The 18,765-nt window shown below is 36.0% G+C and overlaps 1 protein-coding gene and 1 non-coding gene across 2 annotated transcripts in view; one reads left to right on the top strand and one right to left on the bottom strand.

Annotated features, from left to right (window-relative positions):
* Positions 1-18,765, top strand: part of tkv (serine/threonine receptor kinase thickveins) — a 282,020-nt gene that overhangs the window by 10,533 nt on the left and 252,722 nt on the right. The window lies entirely within an intron of this gene.
* On the bottom strand, positions 17,680-17,750 carry TRNAG-GCC (transfer RNA glycine (anticodon GCC)). Its single transcript has one exon. It is a non-coding gene; the product is annotated as a tRNA-Gly (tRNA).

Genomic DNA, 18,765 nt, shown 5'->3' with positions numbered 1-18,765 from the left:
GCCGATACGGCACGTGCATTAGGGTGCATCACTCTCCATACAGAAAAAAAAAATCAGCACTGTGCTTCCACCGGAATTATAAAATAAATTATATTTTAAGACTAGATTTTCGTGAGCTAGATCGATTAGAAAATACCTCCGAAAATCGAGTTTTTATAAATAAAATTAGTTTTAATAAAATTTTTTTCACAAAAAATCATTTAAAAACTGCACCAAAATAATAAGCTTTTCGGAGGTATTTTCAAATCGGGGCAGCTCACGTAAATTTAAATATCTTTTCAAAATATTTCGGACGAAGTCTTAAAATATAATAAGTTTTACAATTCCGCTGAAAAACCGCAACTTTTCTATATGGTGAGGCACCCTAATGTACATATGTACTTATTTGCAGATGCAGGTTAAAAAGTTAATTAATCGTTTACTGCAATAGATTTAAGTATTAATCATTGACGTTGAGTCAATGGCGTATTTGCATTTTCTATTCAAATATTATTTAACATCTCTGATTAAATCTAGTACAAACATATGTATATAGGTATACATAGGTATACATATATAAGCAGATATGTTAAAAATACTTGTAAAATAATATTTAACTACAAAATACAAATACGTCACAAAAAAGTATTTGAAATACTACAAGTACAAGCTACTTTTACAAAAAGTATTTAAATACTTTTGAAATAACACATACATATAAAAGACCGTAACTAACAACAAATTAAAAATTCTTTATTTTATCGTTCGATTAATCGGAAGGAAAATTTTGATGCCGTTAGCCGAAAGAAAATGACCAGTCATAATCGGTTTTAGATAAATCATGACATCACTAGTACCAGTGTTTGACCAGACTCTCTGACCGCAATTTTTACCCGGTACTTTTCAGGCAGCTATCCATCAACCTATAATTTAGGCCTCCAGACCACTATAGTAGTTTTCAGGAGGATGTTGCTGCTATTAAAGAAGCAGTCGATTGGCTGCTTTTGGGCACGCTGCTGTAAGGAAGTTAACATCCACTCAGACAGCCATCAGAGTCTCGGGCTCACCTACGGTACGTTCGAAGCTTGCTGGGGGAAAGCCTTTACTTAGACTCCGCGGCAGGTTTACTAACTGGGCACTGTCCTATCGGCATTCACGCAGTGAGATTCAATATTTTACCGGACTCCTTTTGTCGCAGCTGCATGGGGAACGCCGAGGTGGAATCATCTCAACACTTCCTCTTAAACTGCCCAGCTTTTGCCAGATTGCGGCTTGGCTTAGGCACTTCGGAGGAGCTCTTCGTGACTAGCTTCTTCCGACTGCGATACTTCGTTCTCGGCACGCTGCGTTTCTTGCGTTAACTTAACAATTACCATTCGCAGTGGTGCCACAAGGGATCAACGATTGCGGTATAAGTGAGTTCCTTGACAAAGAACAAACACCTCAACCTATAGCATTCCTTAAGATATTCGCCAAAAACCTACATAGGTAAGCAAGAGCTTTAGCACGCTAGCTCAATTTAGGTTGTCGGGAAATTCATAAAATTCGCATGATGTTCTTCTTCTGCTGCTTCCCTAAACATTCAAGCGCATTTTCAACATTTTGATAATTTAACTTGGCTTGTACTAATCCACAAAGTTCCTAAGCGTAAATGAGTTATGGCCACATTGACCATTTATAGATCACAGCGCAACAAAACTAAACAAAAAAAAACAAACAAGAAATGAAAACTTTTACCACATATGGATATTTGTTGTATGTCATAAATGATGATAATTGCTTGTGACTGCGCTGTCTAATGCTTGCATACTCGTCCAACAAAATCCAACAGTATGTCGAAAGAGTCAGTCAGTGTTGCAAGAGAGCGCAGATAGCTAGCTGTAGCTAAAAGTTATATACTTATGCAGCTCATTGAAGACGTAGCAGTTGCAATTGAAATAGGCAAACGTTGATTGTTGATTGGCAATTGGCGATCAGCGGATCGGTGATTGGCAGCAAGATCGATATGATCGATGACAATTGTGCAGCAGTATCGCTTACCAAACAAGTCTATTTCCATTTAAGCGTTGTCTGTAACCGATGTATGTCCGCCGATGTCAAGCCCAACCATATGCGGTGGCTTTATAATGACAGCCTAAGCGTAGCTGGTGCAGCTGCTTCATTGCTGTTGTTGTTATTCTTAATACATACTGTTGCTTTCCTGCAGTTGACTGTGTGTTAGGAAATATCGGTGAACGGCTGCTGTATCTAATGATTTTCCCATAGATGTTCCTGCGACTGGCTGATGATGCGCGGAAAAAAAGTTATTGCATTTTTCTATATTTTCACATTTGTTCTGTTGCTGCTGCTGCTGGTGCTGCTGCTCATTAAAGCTTCACAGAAAATTAATTCGTCTCAAAGCGCTGCCTATTTTTTTCCGCCGCGCGGTCATTGGCTTTACTTTTTATGCGAAGCCACCAGCGGCTGGTGGATCAATCGGCTGGTAGATGGATCAATCGGCTGTTGCAGCGATCGGCCCTGTGTTGCTTCGATCGACCAACTGACCGTTGAGTCAGTTGGCTTTTATTTAGTACGGCATGCTTGTTTTCAAAGTGTCAGTGTTGGAAATTGACAGCTCATAGGCGGCAATGGAAAGTAACCGCTGCAATACATATGTGCTTAGTACTATCGACACCACCGCCACCGCCACCGCCAACAGCCAAGTGTAATCAGCAGCACAAGAGCAACAACAGCAGCAGCAACAACAGGAGTAGCGGCATCGGTTGCACGTAATTGTGTTTTTCCAACGAAAACTAAAACTCTGCTGCAGATTGGCCACTTCAGACTTTAAGCGCACCAGCTCCACGCCCGCCGCGCTGTTGTTGCATGCAACTGTTGCACACGTGTAGTTAGTTAGTTTGTTGCTGCTTGCTAGTATTTTTGTGTTTCTTTCTTTGTTTTTTTTTTGTTATTTTTGTCTTGGTTGCTACATTTCTCAAGTACGTTCTGGCTCTGTTTCTGGTTGTGGCTTTGGTCTGCCGATTATTGCATGTTTATTGCTTGTTGTTGTTGGCAAAGTTGGCCGCGCGCGCTTTGCTCGCATTAATGCCGCTAACCAGGCACACAATTCATTGTGGATGCAAAAGGCGTTATTGACCGTTTTTAGAATTACTAATTGAATCGACGCGTTACAACGCGCCTTTTGTTGCTGCCAACGAGCATTGTTATACTTGTTCATGTTGTCGTTGTTGTATGCTGTTGTTTATTATTGTTCTCAAGCCGTGTACATGCATTTATTTGTTGTAAACAAATGCGCGTACATTCTTAGTGTTGTTAATTTTTTTTCGACAAAACTCGTCGCCTGTTATGTGCATTTACTGTTTTAATGTTTTTTCTTTGCTTGTCGCATTTTTTTTTTGGTTTTCGTAATACTTTGATTTGTTTTGAAAATAACTGTGTGCTACAATAAAAGGTAATCGCGAAAATTTAAAAAGAAACAATTTTTTTTGTAGACAGGTGGCAACTCTATTCAAAAATGTTTCTAGCATAAACGATTTTTAGAGACAATTTCAGATGAATATTTAAACGGCACCTAAGTTTAATTTCTGCTCCGAGCTCCGCTCCCGTTTCCATAAACACCTTTTTTTAACTGACTTCAAAAAATGGAGGAGGTTATCAATTCGTCGGATCTATTTTGTTTTTATGTATATTACTATAACTTTGAACCACGTGAACCGATTCCGATAATTCTTATGGGAGATGTGGTACCTCAAGGTTAGTCCCATACTATTTTGGTTTAGATCAGATCATTGGATCATGAAGAAACAACGGTACTCCTAAATTTTTGTATGAGCATTGAAGTCGATTATGTTTTTTGCTTAAAAATTACCTCTTATTTATTTATTTACATATCGAGCTAAAACCGCCAAAAAACCGACGAAAGGCGACATGTTTTATTTATTCTCTTCTTAATGCTGAAATGCATCTTTATGCTCTAGGACCACTTATGCATTCAGAAAAAAATTAAAGCATCAAAGTTTTGCCTTGTACATAGAATGAGATTTTAAGTCATCGTTTTTTCTTCACCGTTAAAATCTATGTGTAAATTATCCCCAACTGCTGGTCATTCTGCAATGAACAGTATTGCTAAGGAAACGAAGAATCCTGCTGGAAAGTCCACCACTGGTTTTGGAACAAAGAATGGTTAACGGTTTCTTATGTTCAAACGGGTATGTTTAACTATTCTATTGGAATGTTGTAACAGTATTTATGTCCAAGTGACGTTTCTCGATCTCTCAACGGTCTGCATACAATACACTACGTCATTTAGCCATTGACAAGATGGTGTGACCCTTTCCAGTTGCACTGTAATTTCGGTAAGAGTAAATCTGATTCTTGGAAAACCTTATCATACACTGCTTGTCGCAATTTCTTCCTCTAGACTCCGAAGGACGGCCATAATTTCTATGAAAAATGCCGCATCCATAGGAAAGAGCACCCATTTAAATGTTTAAATAATAATTCACCAAGAAATTTCTTCCTTCTACGAATTCTCCCAAATACTACACTCAAAGAAGAAATCAAGTTTTTCGTATTCGATCTAAGCATTTCCGAACTCAAAATCGGACTAACATTGAAAATACTAAAATAGAGAACACAAATCTTATATTAAGTAAGATATTTTTGAGTACCAAATACTGGAATTAAGATGTTGCAAATTTAAAAAATTAAGTGTACATATATCATTCAGACGTCTTTTTGTGAAAATATTGTTTATATACATACATCTAACATTCTAAGGCAAAGTGTGATAACTAACCCAACCTTTTTCTTTATAAATGTTTCTTAAAATAAAATACTCGTGTTCATAATAAAGAAGCAACAAATGTGATTTGAGTACGAAATTCTTATTTCAAGAATGAAATATTTAGATTCCATATATGTACGTACTTAAATCGAGTTAGTTTGTTCTTATTTTTAAACTAACATTTTTCCCTCAGTGTACTTCGAAAAGCATTTCGTTTTATCTTGTTAAATTTTGATCAGAACTCACCTACTTATGTAAAAATTGTCAGAACCCTGTTATCGATGAGGGCGTCATTAAATGTCCTATGATCCTGTGATCCTCCTCAGAAATGTTCTTGAATAAGTGGTTTTGTGCTCATGTTACGTTAAATGTAACGAATGCCGTTTTGGCAATATGAAAAAGTTCTAGCTGCATGTCCGTTTTTTGGGCAATCGCTTCAACGATCAGCAGCTGGTAGAGAGGGCTTTAACGTATGCAACCGTCCATTACGCGGAGTTAGCATTGAGCCAAAGATGCGCATGCTGGCATACCCTCTTCTGCAGCCATCAAGGCGGTGTGCGAAATAGAATTGAAGAACGCTTTAACGCCGTGAACGTTAGCAGACATCTGAAGGCCACCTTCAACACTAAAACAGGCGAATAAAAAGCCAGGAGAAAATTAAGTATGCCCAGAAGTTGCCTTGATTAAAGATCTGCAGAGATATTTAAAGCTGTAAAGTAGTTGATTGGTTCGTTTGTGAGTTATATGCATGCATGCAAGGGGGCATACATACGTAAATGTGAATGTACGTTAGGGTGGCCCAAAAATACATGTGACAAAAGCAAAGTCCGAATTTTAATACCTTTTACCCTTATTTTTTTTATTTTGAAATCTGAAAATATTTAGAGGTCGCTCAAAGCGCTCAAAGTTTTCCATCTATTTTATATGGGGGAAAAACAACTTTTTGTAGAAATGGTATAGAATTCTTGAAAATCAATATCAGAAAACTCTCTTTCTCTTCAGGAGACTCCCAGTAATAATACCCAATTATCTATTTAATAATTTTTTCATAGTAACTTTATTTTATAGGTCCTCCAAAAACCCCTGAAAATGCAATGGAGGGCCCATACATAAAAAATCGGTAGTATTAAAAAACCGCTAGTATTAAGAAATGGCTAAATAAACAATCTGGTATTATAATTGGAAGTCGAGAAATATTGATTTTCAAGAATTCTATACCATTTCTACAATATTCTAAATATTTTTTAATTTCAAACTAAAAAAAAATACATAGGGGTATATTTTTTTCGGTATAGAACAATCCCAGGGGGCGAGAGCATTAAAATCCTGACTTTACTTTTGTTCACCCTAATGTACATACATACACATGAGCTGTTCCACATGCGAACCTTGTTATGGCAAGGGTATTTTTTTTTCTCTTTGTTGCAATTACCATCGCAGCTTGCCGCTGCGGCAACACCAACTTCATTTCAAATTAACCTCTGCAGCCTTTCAACAACGGGCCCTAAAATGCGCCACACCAACCAACCGCTTAGTTGCCTGCCTCTGATTGCTTTGCTTCTTGCAGCTTACTGAAGGTGGCTAACGCCTGAAGGTTCTCGAAGTTCATCTCATTAATTTTACTTGCGTAGTCGAGGCAGCAGTCCACAAAAGAAGAAAGAAGAATGAGAATGAGTATACGTATTACGTATGTATGTATGTATGTGGAACGCAAGCAATTGTTCCGGGACTTTTGTTGTTGCACACTTTTGACAGATTTGTACTACAGACTTTTGGCGCCTACGGTGTAATAATTTTTATAAGGTTTCCGTTAAAATTTTTTTTTATAACTTATCAAGTATGCTTTGGTAGTTTTATGTTACTTGTTATTTTATGGGTTTATGTATTTGTTGTGTTGAATGTTTTATATACATTTTAAATAATTGTTTTACATATTGAGTACCTTTGTCCATATATACCTCTGTATATAGGTACGGTGGCGGGCGAATAAATAGGAACGCGTCATTTTAACAAGTTTTGGCTATTTTGCTTTTGATTTTTTTTAATAAGAGTATAGCTCACTATTTAACCAAAAATTTCAATAAAAAAAAACGACGAATTTCAACTAATCGTCACCTTGATAAAAGATTATCGTGTGTTACTTTCGGCAGATTTTGGGGGAAGAAAATCTCAAAAAAGCGACGATAGATTTTCTTAAATTATGTAATTTTGTTTTGTTAATTTTTTTTTGGAGTTTATGAAAAATTTTCGTTTGTAAAATTTATCGTATGCTAAATTTGACTACAATTTGCAGCCACTTTGTAAGGCTTACGACAAAAATGTGATACAAATTGGTACTAAATTAACGATACTTTTTAATCTATATCTCGGAAACTAAATGAGATATATGTACAAAAACTGATAACATCAATCGAAAGATCTTATTTTAAAATATATAACTGCTTCTATAACTAAAAATCGTCAAAATGGAGCTTACGGCAACGAAATATTAATCAAATTTTCAAACTTTTTTTTTTAATTAAAATGTCCTTATTATCTCTATTTCAGTAGTGAACTATTTGTAAATGACTAAATTTCATTAATCTGTTGAAAAATATTAAAAAATAAAAAGAAGCTGTAATTATTTGTCTATGGAAACTTTTTACTTCCATGCATAATTACTTTACTCCAGTCAGAATGTCCCATAACTTGAAATATTTTATAATATTTCTGTCTAATTTTTATTGAAAACGAAAGCATATAGTTCATAGTTTACAACACAAAAACATTTTTTTTCTGAAAATTAAGTGTTTTGTTTGAAAGTCATCTTTGAGTGAGCAAAGATCTTTTCAGGGATGTGTCTCAGTCAAATGATAGTTACATAGAAGTAAGAAATCGCTTGGTATTTTTTAAGGAATTTTATGCATTAGTTATTTATCTATGTTGAAAATCACATGTTTTTCGCTGTTGTATATTATCTGACGATATAAATAGTTATACTGTAATTCACAGTCGATTACCTTCTGAAGTAAAATATCCCACCAGTCACAATGTAATGGCCCTTAATTAAGCGCAAGTTTGATGTAGCCGGGACTTACTGTTGATTTTTAGCATTTTTTCTTGCTGACGTTAGGTAAGAAGATGCGAAAAAAATATAAACGTGGTGAAAAGACCAAAAATCAACGGTAATAGCTTACTTGTCGTTGCTTGAGAGTTGCCACATAAGGAATCTGTTAAGTGAGCTTTGCGTGTTAGCTGTTACCCAACGCATAGCAATTCACTTGTAGAAGCCTGTTGGGTTTTGATTTTTCCCTAAAAATGGTATTGCAGTGTAAAGTATGTATAACTGGACTATTTATTCCTAGCTACTTGGAACTAGCACTTTATTATACCAAAATTTAATGGGCTACAACACTGCATACCCAATTTTTTTTTCCGAAAATTCTGTTTAAAAACTTGTAATTTTTGAAGAAATTTTGTCGAATTTTTGTACCTATAAAGTTTGAAATCCAGACTTACATGATTTCCGTCAGATAGTGAGCCAACATTTTTGAAAATGTCGCGTTCTTATTTATTTTCCCCGGTACTGTATCTATGTATGTATGTACGAATGCATTTTATACATTCATATAAGTACACGTAGGTATATTTTCTAGAAAAAAAAACTATATTTCTTCGGCACAAGTGCACAAAGGCTACTTTGCGCATGCGCTGCATTTTCCAGCCTTTGGGGCATAAATCTTTGGACAGCGCTCTTTAAGATTCTCAACAATCGCTCTTTTGGGTAGTTAAATGCATACAAAGTTGCATAACTAAATATGTATGTATGTATGTAGTTGTTTGTGATTGTTGTGTGTGTATGTACTGCATTTTTTTCGAGAGTTTTTTTTTGCTAAAGGTGTTAAGTAATTACTGTAGCACTTAATCGTTTTGAAATGTCCATTGGCAACCAAGGAATGAAGTGTTTTGGAGATAAAAGCAAGAATAATTCTGGATACGAAACCCTGATGAAAGGTTCACTTTGAACATAAGACCTCCAAAAATTTAGCAGTATTTTGGCAATGTAATCAAGTCTTTGGAAAAACGTGGAATCTGTCACCTCTGGTTTTGGTTCCTCTGGATCCACGCCTCGATCGATCAGACCCATTATCAGTTATACATCAGTGGTATGGTGGAGCGGACTCTCAATAAATACCGTGGGAAATCTGTTTGCCAAACTTTGAAGGACAGTCGCAGGTGTTGTATCATTAGACGTGGGAAGAGCTTTAAGGCCACCTGCAGGCTTAAAAGAAAATGAGATTGTTGGTTGCAGAGATCTAGAAGCAAGTGTTTTTTTGGACTGAATGCTGGTCGAGCACTGAGCCCCGGCTTGCACATTGTCGGATCGTTACTGATAGCCCACATGCTGACTCTGCGTCAGGATGTAGTGTCCATATCCTACATAATGAGGATAAACTTCACTTTTCTCTTGGCGAGAACTACTACTAGAAGATATTGGCCAGTTCTTTAGTTAGTGAAGAGGGCGGCTCGGACCAAATATTCTTCGGTTCGAAATAAGTTATCGTACACCTACCTACGTCAGAAAAACTGGGAGGCTTTTCGTGACTCCAGGTGGGCAATACTTATTAATCGCAGAGGGTCTTCCTAGGTATTTGTTTTCATTTACCAGATAGGTCACCAGGCAATTTGTGGGGCACCTTCCGTGACGCAAGCAACTGGCTGGGTTCGGCGTACAGGACAACCCCAATTGTCCTTCCTGCCCTGAAGAGGATGAGACGGCAGAACCTTTTTTTGTTTCTGCGCCACATTTGTGAGGATTAGGTACTTATGAGGCTTTTTGGCAGTAAGCTGGCACTGTAAACCCAACTTAATGAGTTTTCCTTTTGAAATAGATGTTTAATACGATACATTGTTAGTACGTGAGCGTATGTATTTATGAATCTCCATTTGCGATAGTATACAAATATTTAAAAAAAACCTCTTCCTATTTCCTTAGAAGTTATTCTCACAATTTTATTGCCTCCTCCATAATTGCGCAACCCAACTAACCGAACAATTCCGGTAGCATTTTATTATCTCATAGAAAATTACTTTCTGCCCATGCTACTGTGCAAATAAACTTAACGCGCTTTTGTGTCTTTATATGGTCCGTCGGTCGGTCGGTCGGTCGGTGGAGAAGCTTGTCTGTCGCAAATCATCTTCATCAAAGCGTCTACTGTTATCTTCCCATACTAAGTAATAAAATGCGTTCGTTGCCTTTACAGGGGTCTGGCTTACTTAGCGGCAACCACATACAATTATTATTTTAACGTTTCTGTTACACACACACTAATGCCGTTCAAATAATGATAGCGCGCGCGCCATCGCGCTGCGAGTAGTAAACCACTTGGTCGCATCTTTTTTTTTGTGCCGCTTTTTGCGCATGCGTACACGTTCTTCTGCATCTCCTTCAAAGTAAGCACCACTCCTTTTTTGTTGTGTCGCTATTAAAAATTAGCTGCTGGATGGCTGGTGACTGCTGGATGGCTGGTGACTGCTGGCTTGTGGTGAACCTTCTCAGCTGCTTGTGATGCGCATTAGCAGCCGTGTGACAGTGGCAATTGTGGCCTGCCTCATGGGCGTAATATGGTCATAATATCTCAAAGTAGCCATAAATGGCACAAACACACACACACACACACGCACACGCACACAATCCGCACAAGTTCACTTTGCCACAAAACCATATTTAGTTTGAGTTATGTTAGAAGAATGTTTTATAGTTGAAGCGAGTAGAGTAGAGAAGCTTAGAAATTGTTAGTTGGTAAAGTTATTTATTTTACAACAATTGCAATTAAGGTATTTCCTTAATAAGTCTGATTTGGAATGCTGTGATTTGTGATTCGTTGGGATCTTCATGTCATCCATACATCCATACATATATACCCACATATATGGTGAAGAGTGTGTGGCGTGGATTTCAAGCTAGAAATTGTAACTTCTAAATATTGCAAAAGCTTTTAAAAATCAAGAGAACTTTTCAACTAGAATCTGAATGTTTCATAAAACTCCTTAACTCCTAACACAAATTTGTGCTTTGGATGAGCTCCTAAAATGAATGTTCTTTTGTGTAGGAAAAATCTTCTCACTCTTGCTTTCAGGATTGCGGTGATTCCACAACACTCTGGGTACCTAAAATTAAGTTTTACAATACTTGTAACTAACCTCCCTTTATTCAAGATTAATTGAACAAATGTTTGGAGGCTTCCCTTCACATTACCCGCGGGTCTGGCCAGTGTTCGTCCTCGCCTCAGCTTCACAGCTTTTCCTCAATCAGAAAATTCACACCAGTTTGACCGACCTTTGTTCGGAGTGCACCTAATTTTTTAGGTGTTCAAGGTTTGGCTATCAAAAAGTGGTCAATATCCGGTGGGAACTCCAATTACATGCTGGCGCACTGGTCGCTCTAAGCGAAGTAGAGAGCTAGATCTACGCTTATATAGCCGTAGGCAAAATATGCCTCGCTGTCCTGCACGTGGGTTCCGCGGACCATCTTTTATTTGCTCGTTCGATAAAATTATTGTCGTGTCGTCAGAGTTTTCTGTTTTTGTTTACAAATGCAACCCTGCCTATCGTTTGACACTTTTTTTTATGAATTTTACAGAAGAAACACTTCGGATTAAATCCTGAAACTTCATATTGCGAACAGTAAATCTCACGAGAGTGTTACCAGACACATAATTTTCGCGTACGGGAACGACTTTGTACTAAATCCTTCAAAACCTACAAATCCGAGAAGTTCTATAATACACCAATAATTCATGTTCAAAATAAAAATCAAGCAACAATTTTCGCCGAAGCCGAACATTTAGCCGAATAAGAAGATATTGGCATTTAATACGAAAACCGAAACCGAAGCCGAACGTTCGGTCCGATTCTACTTGTGGCAACTAAATCAATTGATAAATTTAATAAACACAGATGGCAATAAAAATAGGATTAAAAAAAATTTAAAAAATAAACGGACCGAGAACAAAAGATATGATCCTAATTAAATGTCATTCTCATTGTTTTGTTCCCAATAACGCTTCGAAACCTAAATCGAAATGAGAACAAAACTATCGAGAACGTTCTCAATGGGAATTATATAAGAACAAAACCCTGTGGAACGTTCCCAAAGAGGGCAAAATGCGAACAATACTTTCGGGAACATTTCTAAGAGAACAAAATGGGAACACAAGTCTCAGGAACGTTTTGGCAAAGAACAAAACGTGCACAAAAGTCTAAAGAACTTTCTCTAGAAGAACAATTTGGGAACTAAAGTCTGAGGAACTTTATGACAGAGAACGAAAGGGGAACAAATCCTCTCTGAACTGATAGCGTTCCATTAGTTTGAAATGTTTAAATATTAAATTTAATCAAAAAAGAACTGAAAGATAATTCTGCAAATAAGGTCAACGAAAGACCCAAGGCACAAACTTTTCGTGCACGGAAAATGAAAAATTGTTCCATAAATGGACAGTTCACCCTATGTGGTAAACAATCTGGAAATTGAAATGATTCAGCTTTCTTCTGCCTTAGAATTAACAATCGTGGTTCTCACTGAAACGATTTTTTCATTACAATATGCAGACGTCCCTCTCATTCTTAACGTTACGTTCTCAAAACGTTTGTTCTGCAGCAGAACGTTCCCCAGACTTTTGTTCTTATTTGATCCTCCATGAAAACGTTCTCGTTACCTTCGTTCTAATTTTTTTCTCATTGAAAACGTTTCCAAAAGTTTCGGTCTCATTCTGCTCTTCTTGAGAACGTTCTCGAGAGTTTTGTTCGCATTTTGTTCTGTACGGAAAAGCTCCCGAACCTTTTATTCTCAGTTTGTTCCCTTCAAACTGCTCTCAATATTATATTTTGTTCTCATGCAGAACTAAACCAAAACTGGGACGCGTTCCCAGTCCCTGAAAATAAAATCATTCAGATTTGTTATTTACAAATTTATGTATGTATAAAAAGGCATGTATCTACCTATCTATCACTGACGGTAAAACTACCACCGACTAAGTTTTCTATACATGGACAGTAATTGCATTTTTTTTTATATTTCAACTAGCTCTGCGGTCATAAATTTGCATTTTTATCTAATATGATTTATTAGCAATTTTATGCCTTCAATATAAATGCGGGCAAATTGGTGATGCAAGCCAACCACAGTTCCATACATACATACTATGTACATAACTCGTATTGAACAAGCGATCGATCAGTCAAACTCCCAATGGCGATCAGGTAATCGTTTTATGCGTTCATGTCGACCAGGACTGAAGTGTGCGATTTTGTTGAGCGACTTGGACATATGTGCGTTTTTATTTGTACTCCAGAGTAAAGCTTTATTATGAAGTTTCTCCTTTTTTACTAGCAGATATTAGTTTTTTTTATTGAGTACTTGCGCGCTTTAACATAATCTGTTGGTTATTTTGTTTAACTTGTTTATATCACTTGCAGAAGATTTTCCAGCGCAAAATGCAATTAAATTGTCATAATTTTTCATATAAATTTGTCATGGGAAAATGCTTGCCGACGACGACGAGTTATCTAAAAGCTGGTTTTTATCGCTTTAAAGAATTGATTAAATCGATTAAGTCCATTTAATGCTCAATTTTGCAAAATGACACACACTCAAAAGAAAATATGATGGCAATAAAAATGGAGATTAATTGAGAGTTATGATTGCATGCGAGCTTTTCCTAGCTTAGGGCTGAAGAAAATGCCTTTTTGGTTAGTCATAAAAATAGACTGCCTGGTGTTGTTGCGGCTGGAAAACTTTGGCCATTTGTCAAGCTTCAGCGGTTAGTAACAAAGTACAAAAGTGCTCTGCTTTCAGGGCGGGTAGAGCTCTATTCATGAAAGTTTTATGTATATGTGAGTGTGACTTCCAAAAGCCAAAGAAAGCAGATAACACCGTTGTTTCACATTCCATTGGGAAATAACACAAATTTGCGTTATTGCCGTTCGTTCGATTTTCCAAAATGAGGTGTCAATATGTATGCGCAATAAGGTTTTACTTTTTTGAGAAGAGTAGCCACCTTTTAAAAAATTATATTCAAATTAATAAAAAAAATAAATCAATTATTACAAAATGGGTGTCAACCGAAATGGCTTTGAAAAGCATTGTTTCCTAGCTTAACTATAGGAGGGTTGCCACCTGTTCAAAAAATCATATTAGGTATGAAAAATATGTATCACCATATGGATACCAAACGAAAGGGGTTTCAGAAAGTAGTAGTTTGAAAATGTTTTGAAGAGTGTTGCCACCTGCTTAAAATTATGAATTTAGTTTACTTATACACAAGTTGTATTAAACATCAAAACATGGATGTCAAACAAAGAACTGTTAAGAAATATTTAGCTTGAATGCTAAGAATATGTTTGAGTTGTTGAAAGAGGGTTGCCAATGGTTTAAAAAATTAAATTCAAATTATTTAATAAGTTTAATGAATTATTCAAATATGGGTATCAATCGAAGGGCATTTGAAAAGCTTTTACTTCTGAACTGTATTTAGCGGGGTTGCCACATGTTTCAAAATTACATTATACACACTTATCCATGAGGACCCGCGATTGCAAGCTCAACTAATTGACCTCCAGTTTAAGCTTCCTTTCCGAATTCTCGCAGTATTTTCAGTTCATGCAAAGCCATATGCACATTCTATTTTGGCACACGTCCACGCCAGTTTTGCTTTATGTACGATTCATTAATCTTTTCAAATTCAATATCCATCCATTATCTACATACAAATTTGGACTTTTACATTCTACTCATTTACATTTTAATACACAATTTTTCGCACTTTAAAAGTTATGTTATTTACGTTTAACGTAGACTCGCGAATTATAATTTATTGCCCATAACTCACATAAACAACAACTATTAAAAAAAACAACTATGTAATTCACTAGTATTTGTACAACGATTATTTAAACGCTTAATGTGAGCTTAAATGCCATATTTATATACAGTATTGTGCAAAATGTGGTAAACATATTTACTTAAATAAAAAAAAATAAATTTGCTTCGCCTGTAAAATTCCAAAAATCTATCAAATAGGGTATTTTGCATTGGTGACGACGATTAGGCTTAGAAGGTCTCATTATATCTAAGAATTTTCCGAGGTGAAAAAAAATCGTAATAGCCACGGTCCAGAAGTAGACTTAAAAGCGCTGCCAAATGACGACAAAAATTATTCAGCTGATTCTTGATTGGCTTCACCTTCCAGAAAAAATCAGACTAATGCGTGTGAAACATAACCTCCGAGAAAGTTTTCGAAGTAAGAATCGCTAAGAGGGACCTGAGACCCAGGATGTTCTCGACACCTTCTGACTCTATACGGTTTTACGCTGACCCACAAAAAGGTAAGCAGAGGCATGTATTCGGAACAAATAGGGCAACAAAGATCGTTCCGCCTACCAGGCCATTGTAGTGTTTTTCCAAGTAGCTCACTAGTATAGAATTAGCGCATTTTAACTCCATTACCGATCCACTTCTCGTGGGAAATGTTATTGCTAATAGCGCCGAAACATATCTACCGCCTGATTTGCCGACCATCTGAATTGCATTTCGCTAATGATCAAACCATGCCCAAAGTATCTAGTACCTCACAGACTTGTGTCTGGCAGCCGATTTCATAGTCCCTTCTTTCAGGCGCGCCGTATATCTAGTTCGGTCTATAGATAGGTTAGGATTTAGTACCCTGATTCTGCTAAACAGTCTCGTGCAAACCAAAAAGGGTATTCGAAAAAATGGCGGTAGATCCTTGTGCTGAGCAAAGGACAAATTTTGCTCTTTTCTCTTTTTTTGCTCGTAAGCAAGTAGCTCAATTGGGATGACACCAGAAATAACTAGAACCGCGTCCGCGGACACTGTACGGTATGCAGAAGCAATGCGTAGTGCCCCTCTGCGATGGACCGAAGAGATTCGAATCTGGTATTTTTTTAATTTCAACGCGTCGGCCCATATTTCTGCTCTGCGCAGCTTGTTCACATACTCCATGAATGTGTTCCCAGAATATGAGTTTGTTGTCAAGCTTCACCCCTAGGTGTTTTGTAGACCTAACAGTTGTCACGAGCTGAGATCCGACCATCATGTTTGTAATTGTTGGGATCTGTTTCTTGGTGAGAAGCACGATCTCTGTTCTGGCTTTAGCCAACTGCAGGCCGTGATCGCTCATCCATCCACTGATGCTGCACATTACTTGGTTCAGCTTGAGCTGCGCGGAAGGCGCCCTCCGGCATTTCCTAGCGCAACAGAGTGTCATACGTGTCTGGGCCAAGTACAGACCCCTGTGCCGCTCCGCCGGTTATAAGTATCTCTCTTTCTCTGACCTTGTGTTGTGTCGTACAAAAGCCAACCATTACCATGACCATTATTATTATCATTACCATTGCCATTACCATTATCACTATTGTTACATTTGTTATTAACGCTACCATTACCATGATCATGGCCATTGTCATAATCATTACCATTACTACACCAATACTATTATTACCATTACCTTTATTTTAATTTTTATTTTAATTTTTTTAATTTGTATTTGTATTTGTATTTGTATTTATATTTATATTTATATTTATATTTATATTTATATTTATATTTATATTTGTATTTGTATTTGTATTTGTATTTGTATTTGTATTTGCATTTGCATTTGTATTTGTATTTGTATTTGTATTTGTATTTGTATTTGTATTAGTATTTGTATTTGTATTTGTATTTGTATCTGTATCTGTATCTGTATTTGTATTTTTATCTTTATCTTTATCTTTATCTTTATCTTTATCTTTATCTTTATCTTTATCTTTATCTTTATCTTTATCTTTATCTTTATCTTTACCTTTATCTTTATCTTTATCTTTATCTTTATCTTTATCTTTATCTTTTCTTGTTTCGTCTTAATTTTTTTATTTTTCGCAATTCTACATATTCTGTTTTAATTAAATTTTGTTTTATTCGTATTATTTTATTCGCCTTTTTTATTTGTACCTTTGCACTACAACTGTTTATTTGTAATATTTAGAGTTATGGGAAAAGATAACCACAAAGTGCAATTTTTTTTCACATAACCACAAACTATAAAAAAGGTATGCTCCACTTTTGCACAATACTGTACGCAATTGCAATGCTGTGGTAATTATTTTGTTTTTCTTACACAACTCAATAGTCACTTTAACGTTTAAGCGCGTGCTTTCTAACCACCCCGAAAGTATGTATGTATGTACAAACATACTCGTACTTATGCAGTGCAGTGTATTAACTGCGTCATTAACATGTTTACCACCATCACCACCAACCATAGCCAGCCTCTTTACATACACAGTATTATGATTGTAACCACAATTGCCCAAGCAGGCGGGTTAGTGCAGCCACTAAAGTGCTCGCGCTTGCCAAGTGGTTAGTCGCTTGATTTGTCTTTAATACAAAGTTAGCTGGTTAGTTAGTTAAAGTTGGTCTAGTTGTTTTTGCATTTTGCGGCGGGACGGCTAGCTGCATGCCTGTCAGCCTACTTGGCAAAGTGGTTTTAGTTGTACACTGTTCACCGTTTGTTTGTTGTTTTCTATTTGTTGTGGCTTGCATACAAACTGACAATGATTTACGGACATAATCAACGTTAATTTGATCAATTTTCATTGATGATCGTGTACATGACATTTTTGTTGTCATTTACTCGTAACAAAATAAGCAACAATGACGACAAGTGAGTCAGCAAAACTTGATAACACTTTGCTAACTGAGCTAAAATGAAATAAGTAATTAACTATAAAAAAAGGGTATTGAATTACTTGCCGCAGGGTGAAATCTAATAAATAGTGAATATTTTAATATATTTTTGCATATAAATTTTAATAGTAAAAAATATTGATTAAAAAAATAACAAAGTAATAAAGAAAAAAAAAAATCGTATTGCATCGGCCGGGAATCGAACCCGGGCCGCCCGCGTGGCAGGCGAGCATTCTACCACTGAACCACCGATGCTTGTTATGTACTGTTATTCCATTGCTGTTAACAAAACAGAGAGCGAGACAGCAAGTAACAGCGAGCAGGCAGATGCGGCCTGTTTATGCTTTCCACGATGTGTAGATGGTTGTTGTTGTTGTTCATTGTTGTTGGCGTGCATCTATTTTTAGATTTATATTCAATTTATTCGACTGCTCTCACTATGGACAGCAGTTGTTGCTTGCTTGGGCGCGTTATATCGCTGTTAAGTTCTTTGTTGCTGTTAGGTTATTTACCTACAAGTACACATGTGGCGAATGCAATAGGTATTTTGGCTATGAATACGCCCCGTTATATTCTCAACAGTTTGTATTAAAAGTCTATTTCTCTTTTATATTGGATTAATTTTAAAATTGCAGCCGCAGAGCTATCTGTGTATCAAGCAAAGTAATTAAAATAAGGTAATGTAAAAAAAATATTTTTTTTAAAATAAGCTTTTATTTAACATGTTTAATCAAAGGAATAAAATAAAGTAGTGAAAAGATTTTTTAGCAAGAAAATTTTGTCAAAACTGCACTTAAATGAATAAAATAAAATAAGTTAAGGTCTCGTTAACGTTACTAAAAGCCATTTAGTGAAAGGAGTTATTCAAACTCTAATGGAAATTACTAACAATTTGTACTAATTTACTTCGTTTTTAAAAAAGCTTGTCGCGCGAATAGCAAACCGGCATTTAAATATCTGCATACATACATATAAATACATACATACCTAACCAATTATGCATGTACGCTGAATTCGCCGACAAGCTTTTTTACAAAATTTTCTTGCTAAAAAATCTTTTGTTTCACTACTTTATTTTATTCCTTTGATTAAACATGTTAAATAAAAGCTTATTTTTAAAAAAATATTTTTTTTACATTACTTTATTTTCTAATTTTTAGTCCATTTATAAAAGCGTTGTATATTAAATAGTTTTATTTTATTTTATGTACAAAATTTTGCAATAGATATTAAAATAATTCAACTTGCAATGAAAGAGAACAGAAGACTA

Source organism: Rhagoletis zephyria, unplaced genomic scaffold (genome assembly GCF_001687245.7).
Source record: "Rhagoletis zephyria isolate East Lansing unplaced genomic scaffold, Rhagoletis_zephyria_1.1 Rzeph_scaffold_00186, whole genome shotgun sequence".
Taxonomy (NCBI): Eukaryota; Metazoa; Arthropoda; class Insecta; order Diptera; family Tephritidae; genus Rhagoletis; species Rhagoletis zephyria.
The sequence above is the reverse complement of the archived record's forward strand: the minus strand, read 5'-3'. Positions and strand labels throughout refer to the sequence as shown.